The 27,948-nt window shown below is 39.9% G+C and overlaps 1 pseudogene across 1 annotated transcript; it reads right to left on the bottom strand.

The window, feature by feature from the left end:
• Window positions 1-77: 77 nt before the first annotated feature.
• LOC110973083 (uncharacterized) lies at window positions 78-27,578 on the bottom strand (annotated as a pseudogene). Its single transcript, XR_015424752.1, has 4 exons — window positions 27,057-27,578; window positions 21,987-22,180; window positions 11,234-12,348; window positions 78-9,639 (listed from the first exon to the last, which is right to left on the bottom strand). The product of XR_015424752.1 is annotated as an uncharacterized LOC110973083 (transcript).
• Window positions 27,579-27,948: the final 370 nt, after the last annotated feature.

Below are 27,948 nucleotides of genomic sequence, written 5' to 3' on the forward strand. Positions count from 1 at the left end.
ATCTGATTTGGAATTTTCCAATCGCAATTACTTTTGCCGACTGCGATTCATGTTTATCTGCAGTGGACAGACTAAAGCAAATTTCCTACCCCTTTATTCAAATCAACTGATCCAGTATAACATTCAACAATTGGCGGATCCGGGACCATATCGCCCCCCCCAAAAGGGGGTGGGCCAGAAATTGTAAAAGTTAAGGTTCTAATGGTCTCTCGCTTCAATACTAGCATTTTGTTTTTGTAAATTAATGCAAAACCAATACCTCTTCCCATCAGGCTTTGCTCAATATAAAAGGGTAAAGAATATGTTTATATTGGTTAAAATACATAAACTAAATTTTTAAAATATATAAACTAAATTTCTTTTTATAGTTAAAATTTAGTCCAAACACAAAATTGAGGCAAATTTTAAACACTTCAGTTCCATCCTGAACATCTATTGTCCAATGTAAAATTTATTACATAAATTTCATGAGAAATATGTATTTCTATTACTGTTCCTCTAATTTAAAAACAATTTAAATATAGCAGTACAAATTCAGCACACAAAGTTCACAAAAATGCACCATAAATGATGGGAAAAGAACTTTATTTAAAAAAAAATTAAAAAACAAAACTTTTACAAGAATAATATGAAGTAAACAGAAATAATACATTACATATGACATAAGTATAAAAATAACTTAGATTTGGAAGATGAAGACTGGACCGGATAAAGATGGTTTCCAAAGACAACCAATCCAAGTAATCATGGAGACAAAGTAATTCACTTTGGTACAGTTGGGATCACTGCAAGATCCAGAGGGGCAAACGTGGGAGGGGTGCAAATGGGGGACTTCATATTATGACAGGGACCAATCTTATCGGTCTATTTCGTTTCCCTTCCTTTCAAAAGTAGGTGAAAAGCCTTACGCTTACCCTCAACCCTTGGATAGGCCATAAGGTTATATAATGAAATCCTCAAATTTGGGGGCACCTCTTTGAAAAAAATGGCCCCGTCAAAAACTTGGCTCTGGATCCACCCATTGTTGGGACCTCAATAACAACTTGTGTTCCCAAACCTCAACAAACATGTTAGCCTTGATCTAATTAAATAAGACATTTCTGTTTGTTCCCTGATGCAAAGTTTTTCCAACTTAAAGTGGTGTCCAATATCACATTACGTCATTTGTTCATCTATCTATAAAATGGGACTTAAACCTGTTCTATACATCTAATCAACAAGGAGAATCCTGACAAGAGAAAAGAAGTTACTGACAGCTTTTTGCAAATTTGTCAGTAAAATAATTAATCTACTATAACATTCTCTAATCAGTTTTCATATAAAGACGGTGATGTCACATCAAAGCCCACCGCACAAAGTTCACAGACCTGTGACATGATGATGTCATGCTTTGCTTTTATCTGTGCTTTCCTATTGGGACTTGATGAATCGTGTCCCATCTCAATGCTACAGGAAAGCAGACACATGAGCAAAGCGCTTGTTACAGGTCTACAACTGCTAACTTTCCACATACCTCCTTCACTTTCTTATAAAGAATTTAATCTTATAAAAACTGAGCAAAGCTAGAAGTTAACATTCAAGTATGTTTGTTCTGTTGTTGAAATACTACTTTTGCCTTGTCCAACTAGCACATCAGGTTGTTTCAAAGCTGCAGAAAATAAACCGCTGACAGACAAATACCCAGCTACTGTCATAGCACACAATCTTAAACAGGATTTACAAAATTAGCACATCTGCTCCATTATTTTGTCCATTAAAAATCAACAGCACCCTGCCTCTACAAATGGCAACTTTTAAACATTTACGCTAACAAGTACTTCACAAACTCTGTAAGTCCAGTGTCCATTAAAGCCACTCACATGAGCCTTGACGATTAAATAATCCCAGTTGTTGAAAATGTTTTGAGTTAAGATGGGTGGTTAATGGCAGTGCTGTGGTTGAAACTGTCTATTCCCAATACACTGTATTTACATACTCCTGGACAAAAGTATGCAATTTCCTCTCCTGAAAAAAATTCACATAATATTTCACATCTCGATTCATTATCCTTGGCCTTCGGTCACTGGCTTAATTCCAGTTTCAGCGACCCCTCCTGACAAATCCGACTTCAACTCTTTCACTACACTCCCTCCATTACAGATTTTAAAGACTTAAAACTTATCCACTAAAGCTTTTGTGGAGGTGGAATGCCTTTGTTCGCAAACTCTTTTTTAATTTCAGCATATTCTATGTTACTAATAAACTGCAAATTCAAGCAAATAAGCTTTTGAAAACATGGCTACCATTTTAGTGACAATTTGATCAGTTTGGCTGAGAAAACTTCAAGATTCTCATAAACTACCCTGTTTGAAATATTCAAGCACAGTAAACAATTCTGAACACATTCACATGCCTTCAAAAATGTTCTCACACCACAAATGTCTGTAACAGTCTTCGTAACAGAAAGTGATCATCTTATCAGAGAAAAAAAAAGAGCAACTCTAGAAACTGAGTTCATGCTGGTTAATTTTTTTAATCACTTTGTATTATCTTAGATTTGCTGTTCTTAAAATGTTCCATGTAATGAAACATAGTCAGGTGTAGCCAATTTAGCCTTATTTTGCATGATCATTTTGCTGGAGTGGTAAAAAATTGTTCATGTTTAAAGAAGTGCAGTTTTCACAATGATTAATCAAAATACATGTCAGTTTTCTCACATTCATGAGGAAAGGAAAGTTGAATGAAATACATCCCCAAAGTTTTTGCCCAGGGCCCTAAGATTTTAGGGCTTTTTTTGGTGGGGGGCACTCAGTATGAACTATAATCCAAAGCAGCTTGTCTATGTCGATCAAGCCTGTCAAAACATCTTGCTTTACTGGTGCAAAAACTGTTACCTTATTCACTGCTGGATGTGCTCAAGAAGACTGGCTTTGGAGAGATCACTCTCTATCAACTTGCACAAAAGTTAAAATACAAAGCATAACTGTGTCGTTCACAATAACTTTTTACGAAGCCATTTACAGGTATTTTTTTAATACAAAAATGAGTTGTGGGACCATTCTTGTAAATCTATACATGGACAGCATGTCCCAACCATGCCAATGAAATACAATTGGTTACAATAATCACTACATAGAAGACAGATACAATGTCTTTCTGTTGCAATGGGACACAGCCCCCTAAAAGAACTTTATCCAACCCTTTCGGAAAATCAATCAAGTGCAAAACTTGAGTGTCTACAGTACCACGCACATGTGCCAAGTACCATCCTAACGTTTGCTGCAAAAAGTGCAAAATGGAGATGCTTTGCTCACCACTTCACACTGACCCCAAGCCCAAATGGCAGACACGTAATACGTGAGGACCATTTGTTCTCCAAGCAAGAGGATTTATGCAGATATTGTATAAACCAAATACTTAATGCTTCACATTCGTCTCACAGAATGGCACATTTCATCTGTCACCTCATGAAATTATTCTACCTACTGCACTCATACACATTCACTACTTGTACACTAATGGACCCTGACAGTAGCTTAGTTCATTCCTTGGCATCAGTGACATCTTTGAAAATGGAAGCACTCAAAGACACTTATAAACAGCGATATTCATCAAGATTTATATTAGTGGCATAAAATGAAATATTCAAGAATGTAAATAAAGCACCCCAAAATATTCAACTTTAGATGCCACGCGTTATAACTTGGTGGCCACTATTCAAACATGGTGGGAGACAAGTGGGTCACTAGACTACTTTCATGGGTTAGAGAAGACTGTAACTAGTTGTCAATTTCATCCTTGAGCCAGTGATCAAATAATTTCTCATGATTTTTCTGACCCCGGCCAGCAGTTTTTCTAGAATCTGCAAATGTTCTCACAAGATTGCAGTTTTGCTATCCTGGTTTTATCAATGCTTTGTGAGCCTTGCCACCACAAACAGGCAATTTGTCCATACCACTAAAACATCTACATGTTCTATACCCTAAAATTGATATTTTACCCTGACTCCAAAGAAATAGGGAAACTGAAGTCTGGCAAGAATAACATATAAAGGATTTTTAAATTTTGGTTTGGTTTTCAGGAAGTATGACGGTGTATATACACATAATCTCTTTGTTTTTTCTTTTTCTTATTATTTTGGCAGTCTTGCAATCACAGAGCAGCATTTCTTGGAATCATTCTAAATGACTCACTGCACAGCCCAAAGTGAACTCTGCATAAACCTAAATAATTTGTACTTACAATACTATTAGTATGATTCAAAATATAAAACACCTACCTAAAAACAACTGCACTATAAATAATAACACAAAACAAATTACACATTACAAATAGCACACAACAGGCTTAAACTTGGGAAACTTAAATAAATGCTGAAAGAATTCCTGACAAAAAGCTTTTTGCATTTAGTCCTCTAAACTTCAAGCCTCACCCGATCATTGTTTTCATAAACTTGATAAGGTAACCGAGATTACCATTTTTAAAAAACTATGCAGATAAATACTCAGCCTGAGGTAACACATTGTACAAATACAACTTACATGTCATTTTCAACACTTAAAATTATGGTCATGATGCACTGCATCTAGATTTTGGATATTTAAATGATTGTCGAACCTCAATCAAACGGCACCTAGCCTCCAAAGCTATTTTTCGTTGTCTCCATAACCAGAGTAATAGCCCTGTGCATAAGTATTCCCCTACTGCTACAAAGAGAAAGTCTGGCCGATGACTTCAATGCCACTGCTCCTGTGTGCCTTGGATATTGTCCCTGGCCGGACTGTGCATTTTAAGAAAAACAATGTTTGTGCGGACAAGGCGCTCTATGTGCGCACAAATGAATGTCTCCCCCAATGGAAGAGGTTGCTAGGTAACAAAGAGCCCTGTCTCAGTGATGCACTGAACCTGCAGGTTGAAACTTGCCAAGCTTCATGCAGGTTAACAAAGTAAAAGCATAAACATTACGTTTTATCATTGTTTCCACCAAAAAACAACCATGTACTTTTAATAAATAAAATGTTCACACAATGAAAAAGTCAGTACATGTAACAGCAAAAAGCGCAGTATATTTCTCCAACAACTTTCACGGCACTCACACCACTTAACCTTATCACAATAATGCATATTAGGCTGTACGATCCATAAACCCAATTATTTGCCGTTTCATCTCCCTATACACTGCCAAAAGTAGAAAAAACAATCTCCCTACTTGCTTCACATGTGCTGCACAGCTCACTGATCTTTCCAACTGACATTTAAGAGGCAGCCCACATGAAATGCCCACCTGTCAAATCTGCACAATACATGCGGCCACTACGATCTTGCCGTCACGACACACAACATATGGCTGGTTGGGCATCCTTGCGTGACACATCAAGCCTTTCTCAAGGACATCTAGGATAACTTGTACGGGGCAAAAACAAAAAGCATGCTGCAGTGGCACAAGAATCATTAGGAATACAAGGCATGATGAGGTACATGCAATTAGGGCAATACCCTGGGTCCTGAGATGCGAGGTGGACCCAAATTTACGGGGGGGGGGGGTTTGGGGACGGTGTTTGGGGTTTTTTGGTTTTTGCAAAAAAAAATGACTACATCGTAGCTTTACATGGCATGCCTGACAACACATCACCTGAGTTCCAGTAACAAGAAGCAGGTTTCATGTGACTTTTAGGCTGATAACCTGTTTTTCCTAGCCAAATATTTCCTGTGTTTTGCAAAATGGCTGTGCTCCGTGAAATCAGACTTTGCTCTTTGGCTACATGTACATCCCAACACAATACAGCTAAGGGAAAGGCACTTTGCGATTCTGCATTCAGTAGACTTGCCACGGTGAGTTATGAGGTTACTTGTGTCATTGCGCCTCATTCGTAATTCTTCCCTCGGTGGATTTGTGATGTGCTTCTGACCCTTTCCCCAGAAGAATGAACACTTCCCTTCTCGAGGGGCTTGTTTGTTTTGCATGGATCCAGATCCGGCATTGGTACACCGACACTGTATCCCACCTACTAAATAGAGCAAACCAGCACTGCCATCAGCAGAATGTACTCAGACTAAATTAACTACCATTCATACCACCGTGGTCTGGTACTGCTGCCTTCTGTCTGTACAATGGACGTCACTAGGCTATTTCAAAACAGGGGGGGTTGCCATTCGGAAATATGCCTATGGACCATCCCCAAATTTCCTGAGTGGAATGGTAGTCTGACTCCCCGACTTGACACCTACATTGTATGTGACCGTGACCCTCCCTTTCCATTTCCTTCCGCATTCTTGCCGACAGCACCATAATTTGCCAATACATCTCACTAATGTGGAGGGCTGACAGCCCCCAGTCTTCCATTGATGTCCTTGAGTGTGGGAACTTTGAATTTTGCTTTTTTGGGGGGAGAGGCTAAAGTTAGTATACAGAGTAAAATTACCAAGCACTCTCTACTTTTGGTATTCAGGGAAGACACGAGCAATTAAACTATTATTTCAATGAGAAAAGATGATTTGGGATGAAAACACCTGATGTCATGCTACTTTTTGTTAAAGGAACACGTTATTAGCATGCGCTAGGAGTATCGGACAGAACAGATATGGCGCATTACAAACGTACATTATTTCCAACATGATCGGTGCGTGTAAGTGTGTGTACAACCCCACTTGAGCACGTAGGGTCTATCTCATACATGTATGGCCATATTGATTATCCCAAATGACCTTCGACAGACAATACACTTCATTTTATGTAAAGCACTGATGGAATACTGATCGCTGGCACATTCATTGGAAGGAAAAGTCTCCAAGAATCAACCAAACAGAAGGCCAGATCCACAATGTCAACAACCTTACTGCTGAATTGGTTGACTTCAGCTCGACGTTTGCTGCCATTTATGTGCCCCAGTTGGCAGTTTTTTAATCAACAAACTATAAATGGACTAACTTTTATACCTGCTACAAAATTGCCAAACACAGGAGAGCAATTTTTTTTCATGTCAACAAATGTACAATTCAGCTCTTGATGGCTAATACTTCAAAACAAAAATTCCCAAAAATGAGAAAAGAGAGAAAAGCATGTAAGGAAAAATCACAAATTGTCAGTGGAAGACACAATCTGTGGAAAACGTCATTTCTTTGAAATAGCCAGTACTGGAAAACTTACTGTTGGAATAAAGATTTGGAGAACAGTGACTTGCCTTATAAAATAGGTTTGAAAACGACCAAAGCACAATAAAATTCATTCCAGGTTTGTTGCCGATTAGCAAAAAATACTCTGTATCTTTTCATCCAAACTATTTCACTAAATCCTCTTTTTTAAAACTCAAACACAGTTTTGCAGTAAAGTGAAACAATACTGCACAACACTCTTCCAAAAAATGTGTTTAAAATACTGATAGTCCATTTCTTAATCTCTTCATGTTATACTGTTGCTTCGCTAGCATTGTTTAATCTGTCAGTAGATCTAATGAAAAATTCATTTCTTTGGCAAACATCTTTCAGATAAATCAGCACTCCTAAGGTGCACTCACATTTGTAATCAGTCACAACGGCTGTTCACTCACATACATTGTACATGCATCTAATTCATCAGAGCTCCCAGGTTTCAGGGCAAAAGAGATCACAGGTACACCAAGGGGGGGGGGAGAAATGTGCATGTTATTCCCGGATCTTAACCACTTTGCACTGGGGAGCCTGGTTTCGGGTACCTTGGGTTTGTAGCATAGCCGGAGTGCCCGAATTCAGAAAAAAGAGCTGGGCCTTGTAACAAAAGACCGTACTCGGAACAAAAGACCGGGCTGCTGGGAATTGCCAACATTTTTTCAGTTGTCAATAGCAGAGGAAATCCGTCATTGTTTTGAAGGATTATACCACTGTTTGTGGCATTCAGCATGAGCGGATTACCACCAGGGACAAAAGCGCTCCAGCACTCCAGTGATGAGCAATACAGTACCGCTGCATGCTAATCTGGCCTGTATTGAATAGACGCCAGCAGTGCACTGTGCCAGTTTCGGGAACAAAAGAAACGTATGTACCACTACACAATATTCGCTCTCGTTACAAGGCAACAGGCCTAGCTGAAGTACTCAGGCACAAATAGATGTTGCCTGTAAGATTAAAGTAGCAACCAGACAGTCATTTGTGTGGGTGTAAACATCCAGTAAACAAAGTGATGAATTTTTGAAGAATTAAGAAAACGGAAAATCTTGAAAAATGACCGTATTTGTGCATGGCCATTTTAACTGAACTCAGCAGCAACTGGTTAACATGTACAGTACATGTGGCTTCAATCTAATCATGATCCACTGGTTTAAGTTGTGGGTTTGGGAGGATTCAGGAAAAATTCCTGTCCCAGCCCAACTTCCAATCTCAGACACATCGGGGCATGAAGGAAAATGCCAGCAAGGATATCTGCTGGTGGACGCATGAAGTACAATGTACCTTCCTGGTGCAGACAGTCACCAGTGGGCCTCCCTTGATAGAGATGCACAGGTGGCAAAGCTCCACCATGAAAACCCTAGCAGGACCTGGATTGGAAAAGATTCAGGGACACTCTTTGCTCTGAGTCACAACTCTGATGAATGGTGATGCATGGAGTCAACTTTATCAGTACTACAAATACAGCTGTTAAGCTTACGTACTAATGTACTTCTCAATCTGAAGACCATGATTTATTAAATCAGCCTCTCAGACAGGTGAGGAATCCCTAATGGGAACTATGCATACCTCTGTCTAGGCTAATTGAATACTGATGACTACATTTCTGTACTGTTGCTTCTGAGACGGCAAGGACTACTGGCACGGCAGACCTCAGCCTCTGATTCTCTCCGACCGTCTCCTTGGGTATCTCACCGCGGCTGGGCATCTCTGAGCTGAGCATGGCGTCGGAGGAACTCCTCCCGCAGGTCCAGCTTGGCAGTTGATTCGCCGCTGCCTTGGGCCTTCAGGATGTCGATGTAGGTCAGCTCGGGCCGGATCAGCTGCTCACACAGCCGTTCGCCCCGAGCAGTGGGCTTCAGGACGAAGCTGTCCACCTTGATGCCCGGCGGGTACCACATCCTGGGGTCATGGGACTCCAGTTTCCCCCCGATGCATCTTTTTTTCAGCAGCTCGTTCCGGAGCCGTAGCTCGGCCACCTCCCCTTTCATCCTGTCCAGGCCGTAGCGCCGGATTTTCTCCCCACAAACGTCCGGTTGAAGTGATTGTACATAGAGACATCAGCTGCATTCCAATCCAGGATCTCCCTACGCATGTTGGCAGTGACACGACGGACAGAGGATTGGCTGCGAGCGTTCTGATTGAAGTACACGATGTCATCTAAGCTCCAGCACAGCAGATCCTTGAGAAGGATCAGGGACTCTTCAAAATACTCCGCGATCAGCACCACCTTGAAATTTCTCTCAATCATGGCGATGTAATCCCTGACCTCTGAGCTTGTGTCGTCCATGAAGCGTGCGTCCAGTCCCAGGTCATAGAGCATCTGGTTCCGGCCAGCTTGTCTAGGAAACACGGGCTCCCGCTGGAAGTAAATCTCGGGCTGCCTAAGAAAGCCACGCAGACCAGCCACTCCATAGCGCTCATCAAACTTGTAGTACGTGAAAGCGCTCTCAAACTGTTTAACGGGATCTCGAAGGATGGTGAAGTACACAGTGTCACTTGGCATCACCTTTTTCAGGCCTGCAGAAAACAATTGCAAAGCAAATATGAAAAACCTTCTGCCTCTGAAAAAAATCCCGCTTAGACCAAAATGCCAGACACTCCAAATTTTATAAAGAAACTATCCTTCACAACGATTAATGATAATCTTTCCTTGTAAGGGGACAAGAAACAAAGTGAACGAGTCTGTATTTTTTAAATTGCTCAGAAGTAAGATACGGGTATGTGATAACACAAACACTCAGAGGGCAATACAAAGTGTTGCAACAGCACAGGTGCCATGCTAATTAAACTTCATTCTCTGGCTATTTCCATCATGATTAAGGCTGTAACGATTCACGAATGCATCGATGATCGCGATTCTAAAATGCCCCCATACAGCATCGTGATACAAAAATATGAATCAAGATATTTGGGGAAGATAAATTATGATGAAATGTGCAGTAAGTCGAAAATAAAGTTAGGCCTAATAAAAATGCAAAATATATAGCTTTTTATTTTTAATATCAACTGTACTCTTGCAAGAAATATTTTGGACGGGTTTAGCATCACGGACATCTCGCCGCATATACCTGGCAATAGCACACAAAAGTAACGGTTGGGCATGCATCGTGAATGTAACAGCGCGGCCAAAGTGAAACCTTTACACCGATCTCGGTGTCATGAGAAAATCGGATACATTTCAGACTTTATTCTTTTATTTGTTAAACCATAACAGTTTATCTGGTTTAGACAGGTTTTTTCTTCCTTGTGTAAGCACTGATTTTTTTGTTTTTTCTTTTTCTACCGATGTCAAACTATAGAGCAAGGACAAACTTTGCACGTCTGGAGCTGGAGCTCCATAATGCACGCAACTGAATCTATATGTACATTTACATGTACATGTACAGAACCTGCGTACAGTGATAATCTATCCGTGCAGCTAGGTCCGCGAGCGGAAGTAGTGACTAACAATCTCCACTATAACTTACAGTTGCACACTTTCAGTGTAAAATTCACTTTCGCCGAAAGAGGGTTTCGTGACAACTGGCATGGGGCACGCAAGGTTATTGTGTCATACATCATCGTGCGAGTTTTAAGTGCTCTACATGTATGTGCATCATTTAGTACGAGCTTTCAAACAATTTTTGAACATTAACTTATCGAAATGTCACAGCAACACAAATGAATAATTGTCTTAAAAGGCTCTGACTTGGATACAATCTTTGACAAGACTGATCCTCAAGTTACGAATCCCCCCCTAAAAAAAACAGCGGATGGACTCACCATAGACCATCAAAATCACTTTTCAATTGAAAAAAAATTCCCTACCCTAAAATTTTGACCCCAAAATGTAATAGGAGGCATGGCTATTATTTTGTTTGGCCTAACGTTAATAAACCAGAAAGATTCAGAGAAATACATGTAAATGCAGTTTTATGTTTAATTTTCTGACTCACCTTGCAGAAGCTTTTTGTCCTCATTACCTATAAGCTTACAATTGGTATTAGTAGTAACTTACCTGTGGATTGTTTTAAATTGGCTTTTGTCTTATTGGTTTCTTTGCTTTTAAGATAATGATACGTATCATGTCGTGGTATCGTTACACACCCCTAATCATGATGGTCTTACTCACCAAGTTCATTGTATCTGGCATGGTTGGCCAGGATGTTATACTTGTCCCCAACCACTCTCTCCGCATGTTTAATATCGAAAGGCTGTGGGTGACCAATGTAAGGTCCGTCCTTGGGCAGGACAAAGGTGAGATTGTGGTCATCCCCCCAGCGGTACAGGATGTTCTGAAGAGTGGAACTGCTGCACTTGTGCGTCTTCATCATGGCCAGGTTGTTCAGCGGCTTGCACTTGCCCGATGCCAGGCTACCCACGGCGAGCACGCGGGTCAGGGTGGCGTTGGTCTTCACAAAGGGCGGGTAGCTGGCATTCTCCTGCTTCAAGATGTTCTCGTCGATGACGACAGGCCTCAGCCTGGGCTGGGGGTTCATCTTAAAGGAGAGCTCCCGTGCCTGGTCCACGAGGGATTTCGCACCTCCTCTCCTCTGAGCCATTATCTCAGATCGTTTTTTTGCCGAAAGAGAGTTAAAATATCGATTTGAATGCTTTTCGGCATCACTCAAATTTCCTCTTTGCATCTGTTGCATCATGGGAGGACCGTCCCTTTGTGATCTTGTTTTACTATCACTATTCTGCTTTGAAACATGCAGTACTATGTTGTTTTGCATATCAAGTCTCCCAGTCAGTACCTTCTCATTAGATGGTGGCCTGTTGGTCCGGGCCAAACTTTCTTCTCCAAGTGTTCTCTTGCTGCCTCTCCTAGAAAGGCTATTTTCACCCTTAATTTTGTCTGTGGACTCCAACCGCTTTGTTGGCATGAGTTCCGCCAAAGTCGATCCATCTAGCCTAGGATTTGGTTCATTATTATTATTATGTTTTCTATAGGTATTCATGAGCTCTCCAGTTGACATGCCTCTCTGTCGCGCCTCTTTTGAGCCCGACTTGCCAACTTCCGCATGAGGCCGACTGCCGCCACCCTCAAGGATGGAAAAGATGTCTGACTTATTGGCGTCCACCTCTTCCTTCACACTTGCAGTGTCTCTGCTGGTTTGTTGACCAATATCGGAGAAGTGTTTGACGCTAAAGATTCCATTATCATCCTCATCGTCGTCATCCTCTCTCCTGAGTTGGCTCGGCTCCATAGTCCCAAAGATATCATTAATATCTCGGTGGTTTTTCCTGCGGTGCAAATGAAACACACAATTTCCTTTATATGGGGAATCTCAGGTTTGTTTCACTAATTCCACTGCTGTTGTATTTTATATTTATTTAAAGGAGTTAACTGGTAATTTTTTGGGGGGGGGATTAAGCAGATATCTTCAACTCGAGTTGCATGATATACTATTAAAAGCAAGAGAAATGGGACATCTCCCGCTGAATGGAAAAAATTATACTTTTTCATCTGTAAACTTCCATGTTATTTATTTCAAGTATAGCGACTACATGTACATGTACTATGTAACTTCTGGTTCAACAATCACAGAAGATAAAATTTCAACATGCATAAGCAAATACCGGTATATGTGAAACCCAATTGAATTCATTGATAGTCACTAACTATATTTGTTTTCTTTGCTTTAATAAATGCCAACAAGCAATCAGCTCTATACATCTCCAAAAGGTTATTTCTGGTTGAGGTTTGGTTTGTCTCTATCTCCAATTTTTTAATCCATCAAGTAGAGTACCAGTACATGCACTCAACAAAATGTCCCCGACTTGACTGACAAATCAAATCTCTAGTAAGTAACCTGATAGTTGGACCCTCACAACCATTCCATCTTCTTCCAAATTCCCCCATCCTAGTATTGAAAAAAAAATGCTTGAAATAAGTAGGTAACCAGATGAGACAGGTCCTTCATAGGATAACCTTTAAACCATGACATTTGACAAGGTCACATTTTAAAGGTCACGAGAAGGTCAAACCAAAATACTTGCAACTGGGACTAAATGCAATTATGGGTAAAACTCTGAAGGGGCTGGCACACAGCATACCACAGCACACTCTAACTGTGCATGTACCTCCAAAAACTGGCTCATTAAAAAAGGAGGAAACAGCAAGTGGCATCCAAGGCAACTAATGGATAAACAGCAATCTGGCAGACCGGCATGCGGCCATGGCTCATCATCAGGACCTCTCCGCAGACAAAGAAATGGCCAAGTAATTCCTCCCTCCCCCCCTCCCCGACAAATGACATCCGGTTCTCTGGCTGGCCTGTCAAGTATGACTGACCACGACCACCTGCATGCATCACTGGACGCTCTGCTTCAATGATTACAGGCAGTTGGGGAGTAATTAGAAAATCACACGGCTCTGAACTGCAATCTCTTTTTCTTTCCATTTTTACACACAAACCAAGGACACAATTTGTCATTTTTGAGAGTTGGATCAGTCACACACAAACATGTACATGTACTAGTGCATATACATGTCAACATGACACAGTAATGGGGACTGGTGGTGTTAGCAGTGTACATGTATATGTCTGTCCGAATTCATAACTTTCTGGCAGTGTTTCAACACCCCAAACATTTTAGTACTTCAACAAAACACTTCATGTTCTCACAAAGTTGTTATTTCCTTTTGCGGTCAGAAATGGATAGAACGAAATCTACATGCGCTTGTCTGTCTTGACATCGAAATTTACATTTGATTTTTTTTCAAGTAAAACAACAGAAATCACTCAAAAGTTTCGAGCCAGTATAAGCCGTGGAGAACAGGTTGTGGACTGCTCAACTAAAGACTTGGCAAAATTATAAAACCACCAGGGAAACACTACCGATGTGACAACCGGTGACTTAATGGCCTCTTTATGATGTCTTACATCACATGTACCTTACCCTATGTAGTAGCAAACAGCAACAGAAAAAAAAAAAAAAAGTATCCCTTCCGAGTGAACATCCCCCGACTTCCCATTCCCCTGACAAACACCGAATGTTTGCCGGGATCATGACTAAGAGTGTGATTCCTGGTCACATGCCATATGGATTGATGACTTCAGACTGGTGCTCACCAACAATTCATGTCAACAAACTTTGCAAACCACCAGCACACAATGTACATGTACAGCCATACAGCTCAGTCAAGCATGCATATGGTGCAGTCATCAGGTGGTGCCAGGTCCAAATCCCGTTCACATCAAATGTTTCAGTTTCATCTTCATTTTAAGTTGCAATAAAACAAATTGGGCCACTTCAGTTTACAAAAAAAAAAATGAACATAACCCTATCATGGAACGAATTAAAAGTTAGATTGCATCCAAATAAGAATTGCACAAATAAGCTATTTCTCCTTTTTTATTTGCAAAATATCCTTAGTGTACAACTTTTGTCCGCTGTGAAAATTCACATTGAGACTGGTCAACACTGGTATACATGCACTTTCACAATCTTTCATGTTGAATTATCCCTGAATTTGTGAAACAAGTAGACCTGTGCATAGATTTACAGGTTTTTTTGGAACCAGGTACCCATTTCTGTAAAGACTGGGTACCCAGGTGCCGTACCCTTGAAGTTAAAGATAAATACCCCCTTCCCCCCCTCCCCGGGCTATCGATAACATAATATGGTCAAAGCATTTTACCCAAACTGAAATATACAAACTGATCTTGCAACAACACCAAAAATGGTGATGCACCTGGAATTCTAATTGAGCAGACATCTTTTGGATGATTGTTCAAAGAAAAAAAAATTCCATTGGAAAAACAGAGAGAGAAATTCCTTGCGTGTGGGGAACATGAGCCACCACCACCATGGTGCCTTTCGGCTACAATGGAGATTATTTTGAATTGGAGGGTTGTTCCGCTAGTGTGCCTTCATGAACTCAAATTCAAAGCAGAAAACAAATACATGTACCTCAGGAAAACATTTCCTTTGTCTTTTTTTTTTCAAGTGTTACAGTTTTTCAATAGAAACATGCACCTAGCTCAAGAATACTGCACCAGATATTGACATTGGTAGGTAATATCTGGTTACCCAACAAAGGCTATGCAATCAACCTAATAGCCAATCATGACATACATGTAATTATGTCATGAAAATCCAATGTACATGTATCAGGAACACACTGTTCCTGCTTCTCAGATATCCCTGAGGTCTTTCCACATTGAACCACCTACATGTACCTGTAACCCCATCCCAATTTCAGTTGCATAATTACATGTGCCATTTCCAACTATCCAATATCACCAATAATTTGTACTGCTACACCTTGCCCCTACTCCACTCCAGGCAAGTTGGGAGAAAAAAAAACCCACAAGACATTAGGCCTACTGCCTGTTCTATTAACGGCCCACAATCTGTCAAGCAACTAGACCACCCCAAGCATCCTGCATTCGGCAGGGCTGTATTTCACAGCATACTGGAGCATTATGGTAATGACTCCAGCATAGTACACATACCATATATCAATGGTGGACTAGACAAGTACAGAATTCCTGAACAACTCAATTGCGAACAATTACAACAACAGTGCTGCGGCATTCCGAGTGGCTGGAGAAAAATCACTGTCATCATCATTTTAGAAACGTGGTGTCATGTATAAACATGGAGAAATAACAGACTCAGTTTCTCTGTGGTATAAATGGCCAAATGGCATCTGCATTAACGAGACTTTCTTTCACTGAGAAAAGTAAAAACCCTGAAAGAGGAACAGTAAATAAGGATGAAAAAAATTGTCACATATGCCCCCAAATTCAATTTTTCATGATTTTGAAAGGCTTCTCTATACTGTCAATGTGCTACATTGTACAACTTTCAAGTACATGCACATGTACATGTAGGGTCAACCATGTAGGAATTTGCAACACTTGTACAAAATATGCGTCCAAATGGGAAAGGTACTAGTATATACGTGTATGGGTAATTCCTGATATTAGAGGTCCAAAAGTGTGACATTTACATGTCCCTGTTGCATCTGATCTTTGTTATTTGAGAAGGAAATATCACCGGCATTGTTTTCAAACTAGTAGTATTTGTTTGGCACGTAATCTGCATTAATTCCTCACTCTTAGAAATCAGAAAATGTGTTCCGAACTTACAAACTCATGTGTCAGATGTAACAGTGACACAAAAAAATGGACCCCTAATTTCTGGAATTACCCATATGCACAGTACGTACATGTGCAGCAGGCAAAAAATTTCCTGATTGGTGCCTCTGTTGATGGTACGCCCAACATGCAGTTGAATATGGTGCAGTTCCCAGCAATGAAAAAAAAAACAAATCTGGGAACTCTCCCAATCAACTCACTCAGCTCAGGTGTAAACTTCAATCTATTAGTATCCTGCCCAGCTAATGCATATTTCATGCGAGGGACGATGGAAATCTTGCAACAACAAAAAGGCCCAAGACTTTCTGACTCTGCACCTTTAAAGGCCTGAATGGAAAGGAGTGCTTGGTTCTTGTTTGGATATGAATCATGCAGGGGGGCACAGTACAACACATGGCGTCCAATTTCAGGTTGATGCGTGAGGAAAAACATTAAAGGGCAAGCACATATTGTAAAACGGATATAAAAATTCTTTTCTAATTGTGTAAAAAATCATATGGTGAAATGCAAAAAAGCATTTGAGTATATAAGATAAATGAACGTGGGTAAATCCACTTTCTTGCCAAAGTGTCAAATGAACATGTCTGTATACATAGGTACAGTATGCATCATTCAGCTGAATACATGTACATGTACATATGGCATGAGTGTGTGTAACATGTATTTTCTTGAAAATTAACGGCCTACATTTCCTTGTGAAAATTATTTTCTTTCCACCAGGGAAACACTATAAATGTGACAACCGGTGGCTTAATGGCCCCCTTTATGATGTCTTACATCACACGTACTATACCCTCAGTTGCAGCAAACAGCAAAAGAAAAAAAAACATATCCCTTCCAAGTGATGATCCCCAACTTCCCATTCCCCTGACAAACACCGAGTGTTTGCCGGCATCATGACTAAGAGTGTGATTCCTGGTCACATGCCATATGGATTGATGAATTCTGACTGGCGCTCACCAACAATTCATGTCAACAAACTTTGCAAACCACCAGCACACAATATGCAGCTCAGTCAAGCACGTATATGGTGCAGTAATCAGGTGGTGCCAGGTTCAAATCCCGTTCACATCAAATGTTTCAGTTTCATCTTCATTTCATCAGTTTACAACAAAAGAAATGAACGTAACCCTATCCTGGAACGAATTAAAAGTTAGATTGCATCTAAATAAGAAATGCACAAATAAGCTGTTTATCCTTTTTTATTTGCAAAATATCCTTAGTGTACAACGTTTGTCCGCTGTGAAAATTCACCTTGAGACTGGTCAACACTGGTATACATGCACTTTCACAATCTTTCATGTTGAATTACATGTATTCATGAATTTGTGAAACCAGTAAACCTGTGCATGAATTTATGGGTATTTTAGGAACCAGGTACCCATTTCTGTACAGACTGGGTACCCAGGTGCCGTACCCTTGAAGTTAAAGATAAATACCCCCTTCCCCCCCTCCCCCGGGCTATCCATAACAAAATATGGTCACAGTGTTTTACCTAAACTGAACAATACAAACTGATCTTTCAAAAATAGTAATGCATCTGGAATTCAATTTCAATTGAGCAAATATCTTTTGGATGATTGTTGGGAGAAAAAATTGTCTAAAAAATAATATGGTGAAAGGCAAAAAAGCATTTGAGTATATAAAACAAATAAATGTGGGTAAATCCACTTTCTTGCCAAAGTGTCAAATGAACATGTCTGTATACAATATGCATCTTTCACCTGAATACATGTACATAAAGAAGGCATGAGAGTGTGTAACATGTATTTTCTTGAGATTTAATGGCTTCATTTCCTTGTGAAAGTTATTTCAATGAATTTATTTTCTTGGTAAAATTTAGTGCATTTGTATACATTTCAAACTTACAAATACTCTGAAAATGTGCTTTTCTACAAATTCCATACGTGTATTGGTATGCAAGGCATTACACATGTACAAATACAAAGCATCTTTACATGTAACTACATGTACCTGAATAGTGCAGACAGCACTAAAACAACGGAGGAAGTTTACCTAATCATGTACCTGAATAGTGCAGACAGCGCTAAAACAATGGAGGAAGTTTACCTAATCATGTACCTGAATAGTGCAGACAGCGCGAAAACAACGGAGGAAGTTTACCTAATCATGTACCTGAATGGTGCAGACAGCACTAAAACAACGAAGGAAGTTTACCTAATCATGTAACTGAATAGTGCAGACAGCGCGAAAACAATGGAGGATGTTTACCTAATCATGTACCTGAATAGTGCTGACAGCACTAAAACAACGGAGGAAGTTTACCTAATCATGTACCTGAATGGTGCAGACAGCACTAAAACAACGGAGGAAGTTTACCTAATCATGTACCTGAATAGTGCAGACAGCACTAAAACAACGGAGTGAGAGGTTTTACCTAATCATGTACCTGAATGGTGCAGACAGCGCAAAAACAACGGAGGAAGTTTACCTAATCATGTACCTGAATGGTGCAGACAGCACTAAAACAACAGAGGAAGTTTACCTAATCATGTACCTGAATAGTGCAGACAGCGCGAAAACAACGGAGGAAGTTTACCTAATCATGTACCTGAATGGTGCAGACAGCACTAAAACAACGGAAGAAGTTTACCTAATCATGTACCTGAATAGTGCAGACAGCGCTAAAACAACGGAGGAAGTTTACCTAATCATGTACCTGAATAGTGCAGACAGCACAAAAACAACGGAGGAAGTTTACCTAATCATGTACCTGAATAGTGCAGACAGCACGAAAACAACGGAGGAAGTTTACCTAATCATGTACCTGAATAGTGCAGACAGCACTAAAACAATGGAGGAAGTTTACCTAATCATGTACCTGAATAGTGCAGACAGCACTAAAACAACGGAGGAAGTTTACCTAATCATGTACCTGAATAGTGCAGACAGCACTAAAACAACGGAGGAAGTTTACCTAATCATGTACCTGAATGGTGCAGACAGCGCAAAAACAACGGAGGAAGTTTACCTAATCATGTACCTGAATGGTGCAGACAGCACTAAAACAACAGAGGAAGTTTACCTAATCATGTACCTGAATAGTGCAGACAGCGCGAAAACAACGGAGGAAGTTTACCTAATCATGTACCTGAATGGTGCAGACAGCACTAAAACAACGGAAGAAGTTTACCTAATCATGTACCTGAATAGTGCAGACAGCGCTAAAACAACGGAGGAAGTTTACCTAATCATGTACCTGAATAGTGCAGACAGCACAAAAACAATGGAGGAAGTTTACCTAATCATGTACCTGAATAGTGCAGACAGCACGAAAACAACGGAGGAAGTTTACCTAATCATGTACCTGAATAGTGCAGACAGCACTAAAACAATGGAGGAAGTTTACCTAATCATGTACCTGAATAGTGCAGACAGCGCGAAAACAACGGAGGAAGTTTAACTTATCATGTACCTGAATAGTGCAGACAGCACTAAAACAATGGAGGAAGTTTACCTAATCATGTTTACAAATGAGAAAATACCCTGGTCCCCCAAAAAAAACAAAATGAAAAATGACACACAATTTTCACTCAGATTACAAATTCTGACAAACGTCCACAAACTGTCCTTGTGATCAGCTCAAATTGAGGGACATGTATGAAATTATGAATGTGAGCAGAGATGTAACAGAGATGATCAACATCGGTTAGTTGCTTGTCGTATGATGAGTGGACAATCAACCCACACTCAAGCATGCATGCGCCGATATGCCAATGGTATTTTTCTATGACCACTCTTCTCCCCCCGCCATATCTCACTCTGCCCAAATACGCTGTATTTGAGTGTTTACACAACTGGGATTTGGGATTTGTAATCAGGAAACCATGAATAAAGGATGACATATAATTATATTTCGCCCCGTCTGATCAAGTTCAGCGCCGCGCCGCCCGGGACGAAGTGCTTTGAGATGAAGTGCGTCTCGTCACTCTCACTTGTGTCACACCTAACCGGATGACTGAAGCCATGCGCTGCTCAATGGAGCCTGCTGTGTTAGGAGCCGCTTGTCAGTTCACACACTGGGAAAAAATCGCCCGGCATACTAATAACCACTGCCAAATGAAGCCACAACCAAAAACCTTAAAAATGTTTGATATGAAGCAATCATCACATTGTTATCAATGGTAATAATATGCTAGGCTTGCATTCAACTCCTTGAATCTCCAACTCGAATCTGATTTCCCAGGTTCACCTTCAAGCCCCAAGTCGATGCATCAGTAATGTCCCAATGCACAGGTCATTTATTGTCCCAAATCTATGGTGCCTTTCTTCAACACCAAACATGTGGAAACATATCATGAATCCTTCCAGAAGCATTCTTGTACACGTGTACATGTACATACAGTATACGTGTACCATACAAGGTAGAGATCTGGATTCCTCAATGTGCAATTTAGAGTCAACATACATGTATAAATCTGGACAGATATGGGAAATGCAAGAAATTATGGGTCCATTTTTGTTCACGTCCCTGTCACATCTGACATATGACTTTGTAAGTTCAGAACACATTTTCTAATTTCCAAGAGTGATGATTTGATGCAAATTACATGTACCCGGTACCTGCCAACAAACAGTGATAGTTTGAAAACAATTCCGATGATATTCCCATGTCAAATAACAAAGGTTAGATGTAACAGGGACACCAAAATGTCACACTTTTGGACCCCTAATTTCAGTAATTACCTATATGTATTTCATGAGATAAAATTTATTGCTTTAAATTTTTGACCCTAGCAGATACTGTACATTCTCAACGGCATTTTTAAAAAATGTAATTTCTGTTTTTCTAATTCCCATTTTCTGTCAAATGTATCCTTAAGTATCAGGAACCTTGCAGTTCTTATTAAGTTTTTTGGATAGGGTAGGTAAAAAGGAAATAAAATACTCATACCGTAGTGGATTTGATATGTGATTGTGCAATTACTAGAATGTTGCTGCTTTGGTTTAAAAAAAAATTAAACTTTGACAAAATGTCTTGGCAGAGCCCCACCCCATCCAAGATACACTGCTCAGACCTAGAAATTGTCCCCCTTGGATGCTTATGTGGACCACCCTTTTGGTTGCAGATACATATTGAAATCTGCTATTCTTTCCAATCTCAGGCACCAAGATAGCACCGTGCTGGTCCTGATTTGCTTGATTTACATGTACAATCCCATGAAAAGGAACTGTGAGGGGGTGTGTTTCTGGAACATTTTCTGGAGGGGGAAGGGGAAATCAAGAGTGTCCCAGAAATGTTGGTTGTATTTTAATAGCAGCGGACTCCCACAAAGTCAAAGGATTCATTGCTTACTAAACAGCCTGTGTACTCAGTTTGAATACGAATACAAACTTGTGACGAAAGTTCTGGTATTCGCTGTGTGATTTTTGTCAACAGTTGAACACATGCTGGCACAGTAGAAGCAGAGACCTCTTAACACCATCGCAAGACAAACACAAGACCTCCAGTCTTGATTTTTCAGGTCCAGCAAATGTTGCTGGTGTTCATTATTACATATAGCCTCAGTGGGTGACAGGCAATAACCGTCTGATTTCTCTATTAACTACATTATGTATGTTAGGGTGGAGGTCATGTCCAAATTACAGCCCCAAATCACACATGACCCTTTGGATACAATGTGATTGCTGCAGCCACTGCCATAGACTTACGTATGATTTTAAGCCAAAGCCAAGTAATTAGGACTAAGGCTGAGAAGAATTATATGTACAGAACAGTAGTTTATGGCCTCAAATCTCTGTTAGACTTACTGAACGTGGACCTTTGGTCTCCTGCGTTGCCTCCATGTGGGGTGCTCATCATGAACGCCTTCGTGGATCTTGTGAGCATGCTGGTTGGACTCCATCAGCAGGACAATGCAGATGAATAACAAGACGCCCAGTAGACAGACCAAATAGAAAGTGCGCATCACAACACCCATGGTGCAAGTGGACGTCAGCAAGCCCTGGAAAGACAAGGCAAGACAGTGGCAACATAAGATGATGCGGCTCCAGGGGCCAATTTCATACAGCTGCTTCAGTACAAAATTTGCTTAAGCGGGAAAAACCTTACTTGATAAATCAGGTAACCACCTAAAATTCCATGTGATGTATATTGTTTTGGGATTGTATTGAGCTGTTTTTTGATTAGCACGACAATCAGATAGAGTTTGAGCAAGTAACCTTTGTTTATTAAGCAAAGTTTTTTCCCGCTTAAGCAAATTTTGTTCTTAAGCAGCTCTATGAAATTGGCCCCATGTGTGGCAATACAGAGCTATGTGTCCATGCACTAGCACATATTGACTCTGCATGCAGACGATAAGCATATTTTTACTATCTCCTTGACTGGAGAACAACTCAAATCATCGAAGACAGGTGTACGCATGGTCAATCATGCCTTGTGCATTTCCCACACACATCTGTGAATTTATACTTAGAGAAGTGACAGACAGAAATGTGTTGCTATGTTTACCTTCATGTATGCTTGCTTAGATATTCAATGCATACTGTGTTTATTATCCAACTTGACAGTGAAAAATACGTTGAATTTTTCGAAAACAGAGAATACACATTACAAAAAAAGCAAAGATACTTAAAATGTGCCCATTGAAAAGCTTGCTCTTTTGGGCATGGGTTCTTATCAATAAACAACATACAGCAAAACAAAGACAATTTGTCAAAAACGCACCGAAACTATCACTCAACATGTGTCAACATGTGTACATGTATCAAGTTGCACAAAATACACATCACATTAGGCTTGGTTGAGGGATGGTGGGGCCTGGGGGCACACCCCCATGAAAAACGGTCACTCCCCCCCCATCCTGCTTGACTGGAAATTTGAAAAACAAAGAAAATAACAGAATTTTTAAAGGAAATACTGGGACATGTTCCTCCCGTAAAATCCAACTCCTTCACTCCCCCCTCCCCACAGTGAGAACCATGGCAACAGCGCTGGTGGTTTGCTTTTAATATCAACATTCTACCTCCTCTTCTACTGTAAATCAGTTTAATACAACAAATATGGCTCTGTCACAGAGACAGACATTCAAAGATTTATAGCCAGTCCCTTAATCTCATGGAAACAAAGATTATGTTTGTTTCATTTACAAACACTAAGTGACTGAGTGAAGCATTTTGGGGTTTTGGGGAAGAAACGTCTAAGTGCAGCTTTTATGTTGGACATGCTAGAGGACGGATCATGACTAACCGTAATTAAAAGTCAAAACGAAAAGAACATACTTTACTCAATTTTTCACATACTTTTTTAGTTTGATAATGTTGAATATAGAATCAAGTTGGTGCCATTATTTGTGAAAAATATCTCCTATGTATAGTGAATGATGCCTTGTTTTTGTTTTTGTTTTTAATTAGCTGGGAGAGTGTTAAAATCTTAAACGAGTCATCAAAGGTGTCCAATTGACATACATGTACATGTACTCATGATTCATTCCAACTGAATGAGTGCAACAAGATCAAGGACAGCAGTTTTTGGGGGATGCTAATTTCTGATCCTCTACAAACTCTTACAGATCTTGAATGCAGGTGCCAATCCCAAATGAAAACCACTTTTCTGTGTATAAATTTATGCATGTTTATGCAAGACAGTGAGACTGTGTAATTGGTTGTGTGGTTCTTTTCATGCAATTCAATCAGCGATGTGACTTTCATTTGTAGTCTGTCATCTAATATTATCATCAACTTATCTTCATATTTTGCAACATAACAGTAGTTAATACCAAAGAATTATTTACAAAAAAAAATACATGTTCTATTTTACACTGCCGGCTGTTGAAGTTCAAGTTGCAATTTGGGATCTTTTGTACTGTCAGCAGATCACAAGGAGTTGGGCAGTTTCCTTTGTCCAGAAAAGTTTACCATAACAGACAAAATAGGCGATGCTTCAGGTGTCAGTAAATGAATCGAGAAAATTGGACACCTTCAAAGAAAAAGAAAAAGTACAAGATATTCATTTGATCACTAAATGCTGTTAACCAAAGGCTACAAAAGATGTTGCAAACATCCTATGTTGTATTTTATGCTATGTTTGGAAAGCGGACCATTTACCTATTCATTTAATTCAATTTTTGTTTTAGTGATGTTGTGTACTGCACGTACGTGTAACTTAAGCTTCTACTAACACACAAGGAGTCTACACTAGGCTTTGAAGACTCGATTCCAATACTGGTCAACGCAAGGATTTAGGTCAACTTCCTATCTGAGAAAGAATGGAATAACAGATCTTTTTTGGTTTTGAACTGAAAAAAGGAACAGCATAATATGCACAGCATATCATCGTTATGAACGGACTGAACAAAAGTTATTCATACAGAAAACTATACTCTATATTTTTTGTGAAATTTATCTACAACCGGACAGAGGCTGTTTCTCTCTCTACATGTACCTGGTGCTGCGGTATACGGGAATCTGAACTATCACACGAAACTGTGGGCACAACGGCAGTCCCAGGGGTCATCCTTTTTTGGGGGGGGTCCTTTTCATGAGCACACAAAATGTGGACCAGTAGATGTAGGGGAGGTGTTTACCACTTGTGTATGCTTTCTTTTGCTTGAAAGATCGGCATATCGTCTTTTCCTTGCTTTCAGGCAGGGAAGGAAGGGACGTTAAGAGGAAAGAGTATATTTTGTACACTTCTCTTGAGGATGACAAAAGCGGCTGACCCCTTAAAAATGGCCACACAAAGTACACAGGCATATGTGTACTGAAAGTTTGCATCGGCTAAAATTTCAACATTAAACGTGGTAACAATGCAGAATGTCAGAAATTCAAATTCCCTCCAATAGTTTCATCAACAAAGTAACACAATATCCAATGGGAGCAAAAAGGAAACATAAGAAGAGCAAGCTTTCCCTTCACAAACCGGCGTTGGTTACCCTACTCACTGTAAACAAGCTGTAGTACATGCATACCAACACCCACAATCAAGAACTGTGTTTTCCAAAATGGACAGTGAAGTGTTACGAAAATGTACACAAACAAAGATGAGACAGATTTTAGGACTCAATTTTTCCTACTAGTCGAGAACAAGCTAACTGCATCAAATTCCTCTATTTCTTGCATGCAGTTGCAGAAGGTGCAGGAAGCGAGGTGAAGGAAGTGAGGTGAAGGAAGTGAGATGTTGACCGGTAACTGACAGCTTTGAGACAAAATCCATATAAATACCTGTCAGTACCAGGTTAAGAAAGCAATATTGCCTTATTGATCAGGAACAAATTTCTTGTGAGCTACAAAGTACATCAACTGATACGTAACACCATGGAGGTAGACCAAGGGCCGGCCTGTTTCACATGGATCCAGATTGCAGTCAGTGATCCAAAAGCTGGTTCCCTCTATCCATTAGGCAGGCTCTGATGTCAAGAACCAACAACAGATCACTTATCACAGTCCAGATCAATATGAAACAAACAGGTCTCCAAAACACTGATCTGTTTGTGGAATCATCTGAAATCTCAATGCCTGCCATTACCTGGTGACAAAAACAATACTGTATTATTGATTAGGAAGGAATATTCTAATGAGTTGCGTGTACTGGCAATGTTACATACCAAACATTAAGCTTGGAATTTGGAATTGGTTTGAAATAATCATGGGTTATTCTTGAAATCTGGGGTTCAATTTCTTTTCTGTCTGTTACATCTGTCATACCATTCTGTAAGTTTAGAACACATACTTTAATTTCCAAGAGTATTCATGAAAATTACATGTACCTGCCAAACAACTAAAAAAATACACGTTGTTTGTAGTTGGTTCCTGTAAACGATATCCCTTGTCAAATCACACATCAGGTGTAACAGAAATTCAGAAATGACCCATGAATTGATTCCTGCCATTACCTGGTGACAACAACAATACTACATGTATATTATTGATCACAACATTCTAATGAGCTACATGTATCGGTACATGTAATGGAATCCATGTACATACCAAAACATCAATCTGTTTGGAACAATATGGCAGCTTACAGACAAATGGCTTATTCTATAAATTTGGGGCTCACTTTTTTCTTGTCCTTGTTACATCAGAACACATTCTTTACTTTCCAAGAGTGCATAAATATTCATGAAAATTACATGTACCTGCCAAACAAAACATTTATTTTTATTGACTCAACATTTATTTCCATTTTGCAATATATATCTATCAAGTTATACACAAGGTCAATAAATGAAAGATTTATGACTACAAGAGTGCAAGTTAAATAAGACAATGAGACATTGAAATAAAAGGGGGCAAATACGGAGGCATATTCAGGAGACAAAGTCTTATACAGAAATGTCTTATTAAGACAACAACAAAAAAACAGACAAGACTGACAACAGATTATACATAAAAAAAGACAATTGCAGTACAATACAGTCAAAACAAAACAAGGAAAAAACGAAACCAATAGACTGAGATGTAACAAAAATTGGAATTACCAAAGACTAGAAACGATAGAAGAACAAAAAGAAGATTAGAATCATAAAAGAGAAGAAGCTATCTCAGACAATCAGAAACTGGGTGTTTTTTTTACAGCAGTTGCTCTTCAAGCATCCCAGAGATGACTGGGACTTCATATTACCATCAATACTATTCCAAAGACGGGGTCCAGGGAATCTCAGTGTATTCAGGGAATAGGATGTGCGTGCAAAAGGCAAAACCGGTTGTGCTTTCGTGCCGTGGCTATGCACAGAATGAACTAAGGTACAGTTTGAGGTTAGCTTGAAGTCAATTTAAATGATACATGTACACGTATACCCCTTGTCAAATCACATACATCAGTGTAACAGGGACAGAAATATGTCACAAAACAGACCCCAAATTCATAGAATGACCCACCTGCTGATACCTTGTGAAGGTACCCCAAACATTTACAGGAGCAGTGGTCCAAAGCTTCCTGGGCATCCAAATTATAGCACAGTGTTCTTATTCCTCCATACACATCTGGAAACCTAGCACCTTGACAAGCCTGATGTAAAGTCCTCCCAGTTGACATGATTACATAACATTGTTTGTTCTGACCCACCACCAAAAAAATAAAAATCACAGCCTCAAGTGCACTGCATATTTGCAGGGCTGACTAGGTAGAAATGCAGGTACCAGGGAAATAATACTTGTACAGTATAAAGGTTCTGTTAACGCATGGGCTTTAATGCCTCACAACCCAGCACAGAAAGGCAGTAAATCAAAGGGATTTCAGAGAGTCATGTTTGGGGGTACATATTGTTCCACTGACCACGGACCAGAACTCACATTGGTAACGTAGGAATAAAAGGATGAAGTGGACTTCATGTTTAAAAGCTGGCACCACCTCGGCAGTGGGAAATGCACAACATTGTCACTGGAGGGCACCTTCTTTGTGAGAATGTATGTACTGTACAATAAAAGGAGACTGGGGGGGGTACATTGTGCATACATTGAAAAAAAAAAAGGCCAGCACCATACATCGACTGCCTCTGACAATGTTCTCAACCCATTGTGATGTTAAACGTAGAATCCAAATACAAACGGATTAACAAAACACGGGGGAGCTACAGTAGTACGGGGGGGCCTTTTTCTTCCAAATCATGGCTTCGTCTCCATCTGCATCCCTTGCTCCAAAATTGACACCAGATGGATATGTCCCCAACTCTGGCTTCATGGTTGACAACGTGATCTTTCCACAGTAGAAAAACAGACTGAGCTGATGACGGCCTTCAACTCCACTGAGAGTAAATTTACAAGGCTAAAG

This window comes from Acanthaster planci, linkage group LG03 (genome assembly GCF_054643075.1).
Source record: "Acanthaster planci isolate LZ-2023a linkage group LG03, COTS_SCS, whole genome shotgun sequence".
NCBI lineage: Eukaryota > Metazoa > Echinodermata > Asteroidea > Valvatida > Acanthasteridae > Acanthaster > Acanthaster planci.